The 13,905-nt window shown below is 47.6% G+C and overlaps 1 protein-coding gene across 7 annotated transcripts in view; it reads right to left on the reverse strand.

Moving 5' to 3' along the window:
- NaPi-III (Na[+]-dependent inorganic phosphate cotransporter type III) overlaps nt 1-13,905 on the reverse strand; it is an 81,472-nt gene that overhangs the window by 65,520 nt on the left and 2,047 nt on the right. Inside the window, exon 1 of one of the 7 annotated variants that reach the window (XM_084601016.1) lies at nt 7,270-7,487. The exons of 2 other annotated variants lie outside the window; for them this stretch is intronic. The gene's annotated coding sequence lies outside the window, so the exon portion shown is untranslated. Of the gene's footprint in view, nt 1-90; nt 304-522; nt 546-7,269; nt 7,488-13,905 lie in introns of those variants that run through there. 4 more of the 7 variants (XM_084601020.1, XM_084601018.1, XM_084601017.1 and 1 more) reach the window with 4 other exon arrangements.

Consider the following 13,905-nt stretch of genomic DNA (forward strand, 5'->3'; position numbering starts at 1 on the left):
CCTGCAACGATACATTCTTGCAAACACCTAGTCAGATTTTTCGAAAGGCTTTTACGTGTGGACTATCGGTACATGGTCATATATACTTACAGATATGAAGCGAATTACCGACAAATGGAAGGCAAACACAGGCCGCCGATTGCAGTGGACGCACCAGGGAAAGTCGATCGAACAAGAAACAATGGCAGATAGCGCTCACCAAGGACTTAACTAAAACGATGATGATGAGTGAAGCAAACGGCGGGAACACGCGAACTCGTCGTGTACGTATACGTGACGACGCCAGCGCGACGGGACGCGCTCGATCCCTGCGACGCGCACACGCTCCGTTCCGACGCCATCAATTCAGGCCGAGCATGTGTCAAGACACTGAGGACGCGCCAACGCGCGGCAGAACGGCGCCGGTTTTCTAACACCGTGGTGAGACACAATAGCTCCGGACTATTTAAACGAGTGTCACCAAGGAAAAAGTGCAAGTGCGCGCGAATTTCTGAGTCGTTAGACACTTGCAATAACACTTACCGCGACCATTTAGCACCGCCTGACGTCTGTGTCAACTGTGCGCCGAATGTGGCGGAGATAGAAGACTGACTCTATAGATATTTTCAAAATGCAGCTCAAGCTCCTATAGGGCGCCTCGATATGGCGTTCCTTACGAACTGGATCGAGGCATTACCCTATAATGGATGGATGGATGCTAGGAGCGTACCCTTTGAAACAGAGCGGTGCAAGGTGCCACCAAGCTCAGTATTTATTTTATGCGAAATCACGAGGATCTATACGAGATGTTTTGCCGGTGTTTGGGCGCCGGTGGCACACACTGTTGGTACTAGGTGTTTTGTTTGTGGCATGATTACACATGGCACGTGACGTGTGTACGTGTACCTATAACTATGGATGACACGTGATGCGAGGTCATGCCATGACTAACCATGACTAATTTGGTGGTGATTACTTAGTGCAGAAGCTTATAACAGTAAGTCACGTGACCTGTCATGAATCGCAGTCACAATCATGACTCAAGAGAAATTTGTGGTGTTTAGGAGCAGATTCACACTGATGACGTCATATTAAATGGGAGCATGAAGTCACCAAGGTGACGCATCACAGCAGTTGTGACGCCATAACCGCTGGCATTCGGAGCTTTCTTGGTGCAATGCAGCTACTGTTCAAGCGCGTAAAACGTGTGTAACTGCAAGGTGATGCTCGGCGATCCAAACGAGCTATTCGTGCTAAACAATGGGTAGGAATCCGCGAATTTTTCTAACCAATCTGTTATATTTTTATCGCGTCGACTTTAAAAATTCGCTATAATTTTTCATCACACAAAAATTCTATTGACGATTACGTCTGTCCCAATGCTTTGATTATGAACTTGTAACGCCCTTGTCTTGAGCCACCAAACTTCCGATCGTTTTTTTTTTCTTTTGCTGACGTCTACTGTACGTTTGTTTATATATTCTATATCTATAAACACAATTGCCTTAGGAGGGAGAGTGACATGCGCTTGTACCGACATTTGGGGCGGCCGAACTACGCAACAACCCCACCGCAAAAACCTGCCAGTTAGCCCTGCCCATATTGGTCTATATGCTCGCCAGGCGCGGTCGAACAATAGAAGGGCTTATTGAGATTTTCGTGTCATGATCATTGCATAATTCGGCCCTTGGATAGGTACTTCCATGTTTAAAAAAAGTATGTTCTATTGTTTCTCTCGAACGTGCCACACAGTGCAAACGCTTCAGCTGTTTTTTTTTTTTTGTTTATTTTTTCATTCATTTTGTATTGCCGCTTTCCAAGACACCTCTCGCTTCAAAGAGTAGTGTGTCGCCTTTTGATTAATCGATTCCCTCTTGATCTGGCTTTTCGATTTTCTACACAGATCTAGAGTCTGCTTTTTCCCATTTGAAACTGAGGCAGTGAACTCTGCAATTTTTACTTGTAGTTTAGAGGCCATCTCTCCGTCTAGGTTCGTACTAGTTCAGTTCAGTTCAGTTCAGTCGTGTCCGACTCTTCGTGACCCTATGGACCATGTCACGCCACGCTTTCCGGTCTTTCACCATCTTCCTAACATCACATAGCTTCATCTGCAATGCCTCGAGAATGCCATCTAACCATCGCGTTCGCTGCCTACCCCTTCTCCGGCGACCCTCAACCTTTCCCAACATCAAATCTTTCTCCAGCGACTCCTCTCGTACTAGTACTTCCACGCTAATGCGGGTCGACGTTCGTTCCGCACATATTTTTCTCTGAGAATCCCCTCCTTCGGAATACGAACAGTTCATTTGCACTGTACTGCTTTATTTGTAGTTCAGGTTTTGCTGTAAGAACACAGAGCCAACCTGTCAACATCATCATGTGTGTTTGAAAGCGGCATCTAGCAGAAAAAGGTTGTGCAGAGAGCGTTTGGTTGGAGTATAGAGGAAGTTATAGAAGAAATTTCATAAATTACTACTCAGTAAGCCCCGCAACCACCCTCAAACATCTGTCACTGAAACGAAGTTGCTTATATCATTTCTACAGTGTGCAATCTATACGAATCTGCAATCACCGCTTTGTCATGACCAATCCCCTTTGTAGATATGCGCCATTTTTATGGGCAACAACAAAAGTTCGATAACTCATTCGGGCCTATGAACCGCGAGTCGTAAGAGACGGAAAGGAAAACGAGCGAAAAGCGTGGGAGGAACAAGTGCAGCTGACAAAGCAGCGATCATATTCAAAACACTTGAAAGCTTATGCTCAAACGTCTTACACCTCCACGATTTGTGCACAGGTGCAACTTAGTAAGGCGTTACATTTTGCGTCTAACGCCCCGAAGCGACCAAGGCTACGAGGGATAGTGGAACGCTCCGGATAATTTCGACCTCAAGTGGCTATTCAACGCGAACCGAAACTGACCAGTTTGGCACCCGAATCCCTCAGCTCAGTAGTCGAGCACCCTATAGCCACTGAACTAGCGCGGCGGGGCAATTAGCATATGTCGTTATAGGTTGGTTGGTTGGTTTGTCGGGTTTAACGTCCCAAAGCAACTCAGGCTATGAGAGACGCCGTAGTGGAGGACTCAGGAAATTTCGACCATCTGAGGTTCTTTAACGTGCACTGACATCGCACAGCACACGGGCGCCTTGCGTTTCGCCTCCACCAAAAAGCGGTCGCCGAGGCCGGGATTCGATCCCGCGTCCTTGGGAACAGTAGTCGAGCGCCGTAACCACTGTGCCACCCCGGCGGGGTATATGTCGTTATAGCTATTAATGTGGAGATAATGAATAAACGTTCAAGATTATATATATATATATATATATATATACTATATATATATATATATATATATATATATATATATATATATATATATATATATATATATCGACGCAACAATGCAAATTAGGTCAATTAAAAACATTTAAGCACGAGTGTATATGCGTGCGCAGTCTTCTGTAAGAATACCAACTGACAAACTTACGAATTCTAAAGACTACACGATACACCCTAATGCAAAATTTGGTTCGGTTTGTGGGGTTTCGCATACCAAAGCGACCCAGGCTATGCGAAAGGCAAACAATTTGAAAGATGTATGTATGTATGTATGTATGTATGTATGTATGTATGTATGTATGTATGTATGTATGTATGTATGTATGTATGTATGTATGTATGTATGTATGTATGTATGTATGTATGTATGTATGTATGTATGTATGTATGTATGTACAAACACCCGCGAGCCAAAGCGAATTTCTCAGAAGAGAAAGAGCCCTGAGCGAGCGGCGCAGAGCACGTGGCTTTTCTTTCTCCTCCTGAGAAATTCTCTTCGGCTCGCGACTCTCTCTCGAGTCTCGTGGCTCCCTTTCGCTCTGTTACGCCGGAAACAGCACCAACGGAAGCGCGGCTCGACCGCCGAACTGGCGCATAAGAACCACACTCGAAAAATCTAAATCCACATCCCGTAAACTTCTGCCCGTGAATATACATTGCAAGGAGGAAAGGGCTGTCTCTCCAGTAAACCGCTTCCACACGAGATGGGAAAGGGCGGCTGACTTTTTGAAAAGTGCGCGCAGCCTAAATTTCAAGTTCTTCGAGGCGACTTTTCTGTTTACACACCACGATACGACAGAAACTGCTACACTTGCAGCTTTGCGCGGCTTACAGCAGCAGCAGCTAAAAAAGGGCCCGGACACGAGACAGAGATACTTTGACACAATTGTCTTCTCAAGTGGTCTACGACGCAAGCTCACGCTTCTGCACTGCACTATCGTTACCGTGACGCAAGGACAATGCAGCATCATGCTCAATGGAGGACAGAAGAGAACAAGCGCACTGCACGAGATTTATCTGCCCAGCAGTCGCTACACAAACATACCTCTCGACAGAAGAGCTACGAAAGCGCAGAGCGAATTAAGGGAAATAGAGAGAGGGGAAAAAAAGGGGTGTAGAAGGTACGAACGAAAGAGAAACAATGGCGGGTAATCAAGAATACGCCCATCCTAGATTAGTCTCCTCGATAGACAGGAACCGCGAAACGAACTGGTGTGCGCCAGAGCCTACATAAGTACACGTGAGTGTGCTTGTGCAACACAGACTGAAGGTACAAAAGAAGAAAAAAAAAGTAATAAGGATGCGGGAGAAGAGGAACACGCCAGACCGATTTGAAGCGGCTTGGACTGCAAGAGGACAATGTACACGAGGGAATGAAAGTCGAGACAGAAATGACAATAACAAAGAGAAGTCCAGCGGTATCTGCCGCATCACGCAACGAACTGCTTTTGTCCGTGCTCTCGGGCCTCGAGCGATACCGTCTCTCGAGAGTCTGGTGCACTGGAGAGTTGCGGCGAGGGCGGGCAATGTAAAACATGAGGGGGCGGGCGACTCGCTCATCAGGGAAGATGAGGCGATGCCAACGAGGAGAGCACGCTAAATGGGAGTGTACCGCCGTCGCGGAACGTCGCCGCTCACGCAAGCGATTCCGGTCACAGTGCGAACTCGAGCGAGCAAGACCATGCACCGAACGCAAGGAGAACCTCCGATTGAACAGTTCAGCGTTTTCTTTTTATTTTCTTTTTTTTTTTATTTTAGGAAGCAGAAATGCATGCATGGCTTGCGCTGAATATATTAGCCATTTTAGCGGCCACACTGTCCGGTAAAACTATCTTCGCACTGCGGAATTGACCTACCACATAGCCACCACTTGTCTTATCTGGTTTGGTTTGGTTTGTGGGGTTTAACGTCCCAAAGCAACTCAGGCTATGAGAGACGCCGTAGTAGAGGACTCCGGAAATTTCGACCACCTGGGGTTCTTTAACGTGCGCTGCCACACGGGCGCCTTGCTTTTCGCCTCCATCGAAAAGCGGCCGCCGGGGCCGGGATTCGATCCCGCATCCTTGGGAACAGTAGTCGAGCGCCGTAACCACTGCGCCACCCCGGCGGGGACTTGTCTTATCTAAATCATACACTGCATACATGTTCACGTAAGTGGGAAAGGTTAACCACGTTATCCAGCTAAGCCTGGAATATAGGTGAGGAAGAGGATGATGATCGCCTCCATAGCATACGGGTCAAAGGCTGCGTTATTCAACGAAAATCCGGCGTCGAGCGGATAATCATGAGAATGGCGCTGGCAGGCGGCTGACATGGCTGCGCTTTGAATGGACGCAGGGTTGGTTAACTTGGTTTTCTGACGTTGCGTTAGGCAGGAGCTGTCAATACGGGCATATCCTTTCACATGGGAGGATGATATTAGAATCAGTCTGCCAGGACCCTTGCATTCACGTTGGCCCCATGACTATGCAGGCATGAAAGCACTCCTTTTATCGCGTCATACCCTTCAGAGCGGAGCTTGAGAACCCCCCCCCCCCCCCCCCCCCCTTTCTTTTTTCTGCGGCAGCTGCATCCAGCGTTTCCATTTTGTGCGGGCACTCCTCCTCCTAAGGAACCAAGTGGGAGCTGAAACGTAATTTCATCTCTATTTTGGTAGGCGCCGTGCGTTTTCCCCACATGCATCCGATCATACGAGTAAAACATATGCAACAGCATGAGTTATATCGGGTTTCATGGCGCATAACCAACTGTGGCTATCACGCGACATACAGCATGACGCGGCTCGGCGACACGCAGTAAGTAAACCTCAGTCGGGGTCCCGTTAGCAGTGCTGCGGCCAATATCGCGCTTTTCAAAAAGCCCCGGCCTGAAACACCTTACGTTCCTGTTCCCTCCCGAATTCATTGTGTTTATACGCACAGAAAGAGTACTAACAATCCTTAAACCATCATATTAAAGGAATACGAGAGCATAATGGGACCAAATTTTTCCACGCTATGCACGGCGAAGCTAACTCGGGAGCTCCAGGCGTGCTTCATCATCCATTAGGAAGTTGCGCCAGCTACAGCCAGCGATTGTTCTCAATTAAGACAGCCAGCTGCCGGTTCGCCTGCCGCGATTCAACACTCCTCGCTTCGAAAACAGCTCGCGCATAACGCTCGTCAGCGTTCACGGACAATGACACCAATCTGCTGCTGGAATTTCGCGACATGGGGCTCAGTTAAGCGCTGCTCTTCAGATTAACGACTACATGAAGAGGCTTCTATGCCACTTGCAACACCGATTGCCTTTTCATCTATTTTCTTGCCAGTAATTCTCTCATGCCGAAAATAATTACTCCGTTAGGTTTTCGCTCCTAACCAACACTGGATTTTTTTCCTTGCCTTCAGTGACTGATGGCTCCTTTCGCACAAGCATGCGAAGAAAATATTCCCATTAAAGCCCTTCCCATCGGCCAACTTGAGATCGGTCACACCTTCTGCCCGACGCGCTGCTAAAGTCCATAATAACAGGTGCCGCCATACTATAACATTAAGATGTCTGATGCAGCGGTAAGATCGGTGAACTTAAAATGAAGCCGGAACGGAAGAACTTCTTTTGCAATGCGCCACTTAATTGTAGTTATTTGTATTTGCCCTTTACATTCTGTTACTTCATTTGCATGTCCCACTCACGCAGGCTCCTGTGTACAAGGAGACTTATTTGAAAAAAAAAAAAATAATAATAAAGAACAAGAAAGGATCGAAAGATAAATCCGTATGTAAGTATATGAGCAGCCGGGCTGGACGGCAGAGTATGTACGGAACGGAAGAACTCCAACCATTAAGCTGGCCCAATAACAAAGCATAGATGCAGCAAACGTCGGACACACGCAAAGTGTCAAACGACCCGGAACTGCGGGAGATGCGCGAGCCGATTAGAAGCCGACGATAAGCAGCTTGTAATACCCACCAGGGAAAGGTAGACGCCGACACTCCACGCTCGCACAAGAACGCTCCGCTCAGGATGGCTAGCAGCCACTGCACCTCCTACTGGCATCGACGCTTTCTTCAGACAGCCTCATCGTATCACACGAACGGCACCAAATACGATCTCACTTCTCTCCGCTCGCTCCGTCTCGGCGGGGTGTTTTGGCCCGAAAGGGCGACAAAAGCAGTGCGACCTTCCCGGTGACCGACCCTCTCGACAATGGGAGCAGTAGCCTTCAAGCATTCCCGGTAGTTCGGCTGGCGAACCCCTTCCCCCCCCCCCCCCCCTCCCCCCTTCTCCCTCGTCTTCTCATCCACGAGGTAGAGATCCTTCTAGTACACTCTAACTGGGGTCATCACCATCACCAGCATGAACGAGCAAGCCCGTCGACGCCGCTGCTGCCGGCACTACAAGCTTGATAAAAAGGATAGCGACGGTGAGGAAGAAAGAGAGGAAAGGTGAAAACTAATGACTGCCGGCCTTCGCAGACGGCCGGACGCGGGCGCTAGTCTAACGGGGTTGGAGAAGGGAAGATCCTAGGGGTCCCAGCCATAAAAGGCGAGAGACCCGCGGCACGTGCCCGGCGCAATGTGTTGTTCCCTTTGGAGAGAACGACACCTGAACTACGCCGACTGTGCGCGCTCGCACAAGGCGCGCCACGACAGAAGGACGCCACACCTCGCCGGCAGCGCATCCATAACGCCGAGAGAGTCTCGAGCACTCTCCGCACCTAACGAATTGTGCTAAAAAAAAAAAAAAAAAAAAAACGTCGCTGAGCGATAGCGCAAGCCTGGTAGCACATAGCCGCGTCTGAGAAGGTGCAGAGCTAAACAATGAGGCGAGCGGAGAAGGGTGAAACGCTTTACAACGTTTGACGTCAAAAGAGTCAAAGAACCTCACCAAGTTTGATAAAGCATTTTCTTTTTTTAATTTTCTCGCGAAGGACTAAATTCCCGGGGACTCGAAGGCTACACAATGCGTCTTCGTAAACGCGGGACCCCGAGCCATCATGCAGATCTAGCTCCGTTGCTCGGCACAGATCGAAAGTTTATTAACCGGGATATAGCTGCTTGTTAACTATATTGTCTTTTCGCCCAGCTACAAAACAACCAAATCATGACCTTGCGCGCTTCCCGTAAATAGCTGAAGCCGGGGTTGGGGGCAAAGAAAGAAGAACGATGGGAAGGGAATGGTTAATTTCCGGACTGAGCTCATTCGATCATCGTTCCAAGCTTCAGAAAGCTTTAAGCTATATACTAGACCCTAGCGTGGCGCAAAGAAGGTTCCTTCTTTTATTTTTCGAGTGAGCGGCAGTATGGGATACAATCCCCGATTACCCCCCCCCCCCCCCGCTTTTTTTTTTATACTTACACTACTGCACGGACTAGTAAGACTAGTCAAGGGTTACCTAACGTGTTGAGCGTAGGGATCAATGTCACTTTTTCGGAGGGGGGCTGGGGGTAGGTTATTCTTTTGTACGACAGTAGCACACAATACCACGCATGTCCCACTTGTTTCAAGTGCCAATAAACTTAAGACGGCGCATGAACGTACCACAAATCTGCCTGCTGAATATTACCGAACCATCCTTAATAGCCTGCTTCGTGTCCTGCGTGTCGTGACCTTTCGCTGCGAGTATTGCTGAGAGGCAAAGGCACGCACATTCAGTCTGCATCGCGACGGTATCTCTCGGCCATTCACTAGCTTGCTGTTAACCGCGCCTCGATGTTTTCGTGCCGTTAAGAACATGTCCGGCCGCAATCGTAATAAAGGTCGCACTCATGGTCGTAACACCTCGGTGATTAATAAGAGCCCGAGTCCGTTCGGACACGCAGCCAGGGTTATTTATACGGAAGGCAACCGGATTACCCTAGTATCCGGGAAAGGAGGGTGCAGGAAAGCAACAAGAGCACTGTCAAGAGAGCTGGTGGGAGAGGAGACAGGTGAGCTTGATTTGTGGAGAGGCCTGACCTCCACCTCCAACCAGCCTGAATGGGGTCACTGATCAAGAGTGGACTTCGCAAGCCTGCACGGGCTTGTTGAAAATGCATTTCAATATCGTCGAGTCAAACGAAATCGGCAAAATTTTCAATAGCGGGCATTCGCTCTTCACACCTATGCAGCGGAGACTTGGGCGATAACGAATGATCTTGAAATTAAATTCAGGTCAGCGCAGCGAGCTACAGAATGAAAACCGATAAAGATGACGTCGAAAGACAACAGACAACAAGCACGAGCTAACGTTATCCTATCTGAAATAAAGAGGAAAATGACATAATAATAATTGGTTCAGAGGAAGGGAAAGGCGCAGTATCTGTCACACTTGCTATGTGGACACCTGAACCGCGCCGTAAGGGAAGGGATGAAGGTGGGAATGAAAGGGGAAATAGAGAAATGGGAGCCGTAGTGGAGGGCTACGGAGTAATTTAGACCACCTGGGGATCTTTAACGTGCGCTGACATCGTACAGCACACGGACGCCACTTCGTTTCGCCTCCATCGAAACGCAGCCGCCGTGGTCGGGTTCGAACCCGGAAACTCCGGACAGTAGTCGGGCGTCTTACCACTGCACCACCCCGGCGGGGCTGAAATGAATTTTTTGTTGCGAGCCAGCCTCCTTTTTTGGAGTCAACTGGCCTCGGTTTCATACCCCGCAGGTAATACTAGCGCAAAATCTGTTGCAACTTTTGCACGTAGTCCTTTCTAACATCCTTCCAACAAAAGTACGTGGATCTTCGGTTCAAATTGTCTATGATGACATTTTCCCAAATAACGCAAACCACTTATCACCTCGAATTTTAAATGGATTATTAGAAGATTATTTACAAAGTCTTCCCATTAGCATAATGATAGGAACTGATGCCTCTCAATTTCATGAAAAGGCTGGTGTTGGAATATACTGTCCGCTTCTAGACTGGGCTTTTCAGTTCGTATTCCGGATTTTACCCCAATTTTCCAGGCGGTGGTGCTTGCTCTGTGCAAACTAGACCCGCCGTACTCAACAGTGGCTGTAATTACACTCTTATTCCTTGTCGCTTTCTTCGAATATGGTTTCGCCAATATTAAACACTTTTCTTTCATTGCTCCCCTCACATTCGAGCCTCATACATATATTGTGGGTACCAGGCCACAGTAATGTGACTGTCAATGAGGTTGCTGATAGAATAGCTAACGAGTCTTTCAATGGCCCCGTGTTACCTATCCTCCCGGCAACAGCGTACATAGCAGCGCGATTTCGTAGGCTAATAAGGGGCTTATTAAGCACGCAGTCTGGATCTATTTTATCATCGGACGACTACCTGCATCTCAAGTATTCCTGGAGTAGGAAATCATGCCAATCAAAGCAGACTGAAGTCCCTCTAACCAGGCTGCGCTGTCGTATTCCGACACTAAGTTTCTATATGCACAGGTCTGGTTTGGCGCTTACTCCCCGTCTGCGCATTCTGCGGGGAACCGGAAACAATAGACCATTTCTTGCTATCTTGCCGTCGTTTTACCATGATGAGAAAACGGTATTTAGAGAAGCCGTTACAACAGCTGGGTCTTAATTTAAGCAGCCAGATTTTATTATCCTTCGGTGCCACCATGCTTGGGTACAGCCACAGGTCTATTTTTAACGCCATTCAAAACTTTTTAATAGAATCAAAACGTCCGCCTTGCTAATATGCTTTGAATTTTTTAATCTGTAAATACAAATCTCAGTACTCTTCTACTGCGTGCGTTATTAATTGCTCTGTTTATTTTGGTTTTTCATATTTTACTTCCCTTCTCTTTTTCCTTAGCAATCATTTTTTTTTTTTTTTTGCGATGTAATTATACATCTCAAAATCAAACATCTCTGCACCCAAATTCGTGGCCGATCCCCCTGTGTGGGTATGTGCCATCAAATTAGAGAACAACAACAAATGTCAACAGACAACGTACGATGCTTAAAGCAGCTCAGTGAATTCCCATAAAGACAAGCGTCGCAAGGAGCGGAAGAAAGTCAGCTGAGCGGACGGCACTGGGAAATTTGCGGGAATAGTGTTGTGCTGCTGGTGAAGGACAGGGATGGTAGGAGAGACATGGGAGAGTTTTTTCCTTTGGCGCAAGTAGGCGGGATAACAATGATCGCGTTCTTCAGTGACGAGACAGTCTCTGTGGAGCCCGCCAAGATGTCAAGCAACGGCGGCAAGGGAGCGAGGACGTAGCAGCTTTAAGTTTAGCTGCACAGAAGTGCTTAAACCCGCAGAACGTGTAAAAGTTAAACTCAGTAAAATATACAGCGAGATCTTCAAAGAAGCTTCATCTCAATCACAGCACAGACAGCGGCAACACGAAAAGCAGAAGCACGGCAAGTTGGAGAAAGTTGCATGACCATAAAGCCGCGCAAAGAGACCATGGACGAGCAAGAAGACAGGACGCGTGCTTTCTCGCTGCTTCTTGTCTACTTGCTCATCCGCGGTCTTTTTGCGCTGTTTAACGATAGCGAAAAATTAGAGGCGCTGAGATTCGTTTTAAGCGTAGATGCGATATCGCCTTTAACGTCGCTATTCATACCACGTTGCTTTTTTAATCTTTGTTTAAATTACTTAGTTCAAAAGTTATTACTATAATATCAGTGCACATCCCGAACAAACGCTGGTAAATACGTACAATGTTTACTAGGTGCACCAAGCATGGTACCAACGGCCTTTTTTGTCCATCCGGAAGAGCTGTGATGTGTCCTATGATTTATTTATGTTGATGGGGCTACTTAGCTTATGGAAAAGCCGAATGATGGACCGTCATGATGGACCACCACGATCATCGACGTCTTTATTCCGAGAGCAGCGCGCTTTGGTGCGGGGAGTGTACGGTGCCCTGGAAGTCACCTATTTGGCTACCGCATCTCGATGCTTTGTGTGCCTCTGAATTCTGACGCTTGATATGGTGCGGAATTACTGTGTTTTAGCGAACTTGCATTATGCAGCCTTGTGATTTAAGGCATGAGCTGTTTGTTACTGTTCCTCGGAAGTTTTCCCATATAATAAAGAACGAAAAAAAAAAAAAAAAGGTTCCTTCGTGGCCTACGCGTGGCGTACCCGCTCGGTATGCGAAAGGCTTGGGTTCGAACCCCAATAGCGACAATTTATTTAATGAATCACTTCTTATTTTCTGAAATACTCCCATCAGAGGGAGAGAATTAGAGTGGGCGGGAAAAATAAATACAAAAGTGCCCTGCCTGCACCTCCGGATGGCGCAACGAGGTAAACCAACTGTAATATAAAATAATGAGGTCATATGCAATAAGATTTCAAGTAAGGAGAGGGAAAAAAAAAAAAAAAAAAAGAGGGCATATACCACCGGCGACTGCACACCAGGGGATGGAGGGAAGGAGGCAGCGCGTGTATTTTAGTTACTCTTTGTTATGTGCCGATAAAGTTTAGAATTCTATTTCGCAATCTAATTTCCGCTTCACGGTTACATGTTTCTTTATAGGATTATATAACTTTAGTTCGGTGCTTGGACTGATTCTGCTAAGTTCCGGTGTTAACTTGTTAAGAGGAGCCTCATCGCCAAATCTTGACCCTATTTGGACCCTCCCTTACAATTCGCTAGCTTTCCTTGAAACTTCTGTGACTTCTTTTCCGACCGCCGCCGGCAGGACGACGGCGATGCCCGGTTTTCGGCAGAACGAGCAGCTCCTTACGCTATCGCGAAAGAGCAGAGCGCGACGCCAGCAAGTAGAACGCGGTTAGTGTCAAGTAACATACAGCAGCTTTGCGAGAGGGACATGCCAACGCCTTGCTTTTCTAGTTATGACCCTACAGTGCCTGCAAACTTGCGCCGGCATCGCACGAACTCTACGTTCAAGCATCTTGTCAACTACTACGATTCGTACATAAGGATTAATTTTGAGACCCCATCAACATCTTCGACTCTTCTGGCCCCGTGCGGATCACTTTGCACTCAGACTTTTGCTTTTGAGGAAAAGGGGGGGGGGGGGGGGGTGCATGCACCTATACACTATTTCAAGCCTCATAAAATGAATTTACCGCGAAGTCATATACCTCTTGTCAAAAGCTATGCGGAGCGTTCAGTTGACGCCAACAACTGTTGTCACGTATAGTTGCTTGTGAAAATGATAAAAAGTTGTCCTCCGCTGCATTTCTTGTGGCCGCATTTCGTGTTGCTCTCCGTTTCCGTCCGGTTAATGCGAATCGGGAGCGAATAACGAAGTGAAGGGTTCCCAGGTTCTTTCCAACCGGCTGCGGACATACATTGAAAAGTACTGCCAGTATACGGACGCTTCTGCATTTCGACTTACTTTACTATCTTTACGAAAACAAGGCGGTTTCGACCACACATCGCCATGTCATTAATGGCTCGCGTGAAGGCGAGGCATGCATTTTTCGTGGTGTTAAGTGCCACAAGTGCCGTGCACCCTTTCAACGAAAGGCCTCCTTCAAAATAACCTACCCACGCGCTCAAGTACTTCTGCACGCCCAAATACACATCACTTTTCGACCTTCGATATGAACACAACACGACATACGCTGGTTTTGTAACCAGAGGACGCTGCCTGGATCCTTCGAATTGCAGCCACTGTGCACATAGATGGGTTGGCGAAAATGAAGCACTAAGCAGAGACAATGCG

This window comes from Amblyomma maculatum, chromosome 4 (assembly GCF_055883805.1).
Source record: "Amblyomma maculatum isolate TAMU_Amacu chromosome 4, ASM5588380v1, whole genome shotgun sequence".
NCBI lineage: Eukaryota > Metazoa > Arthropoda > Arachnida > Ixodida > Ixodidae > Amblyomma > Amblyomma maculatum.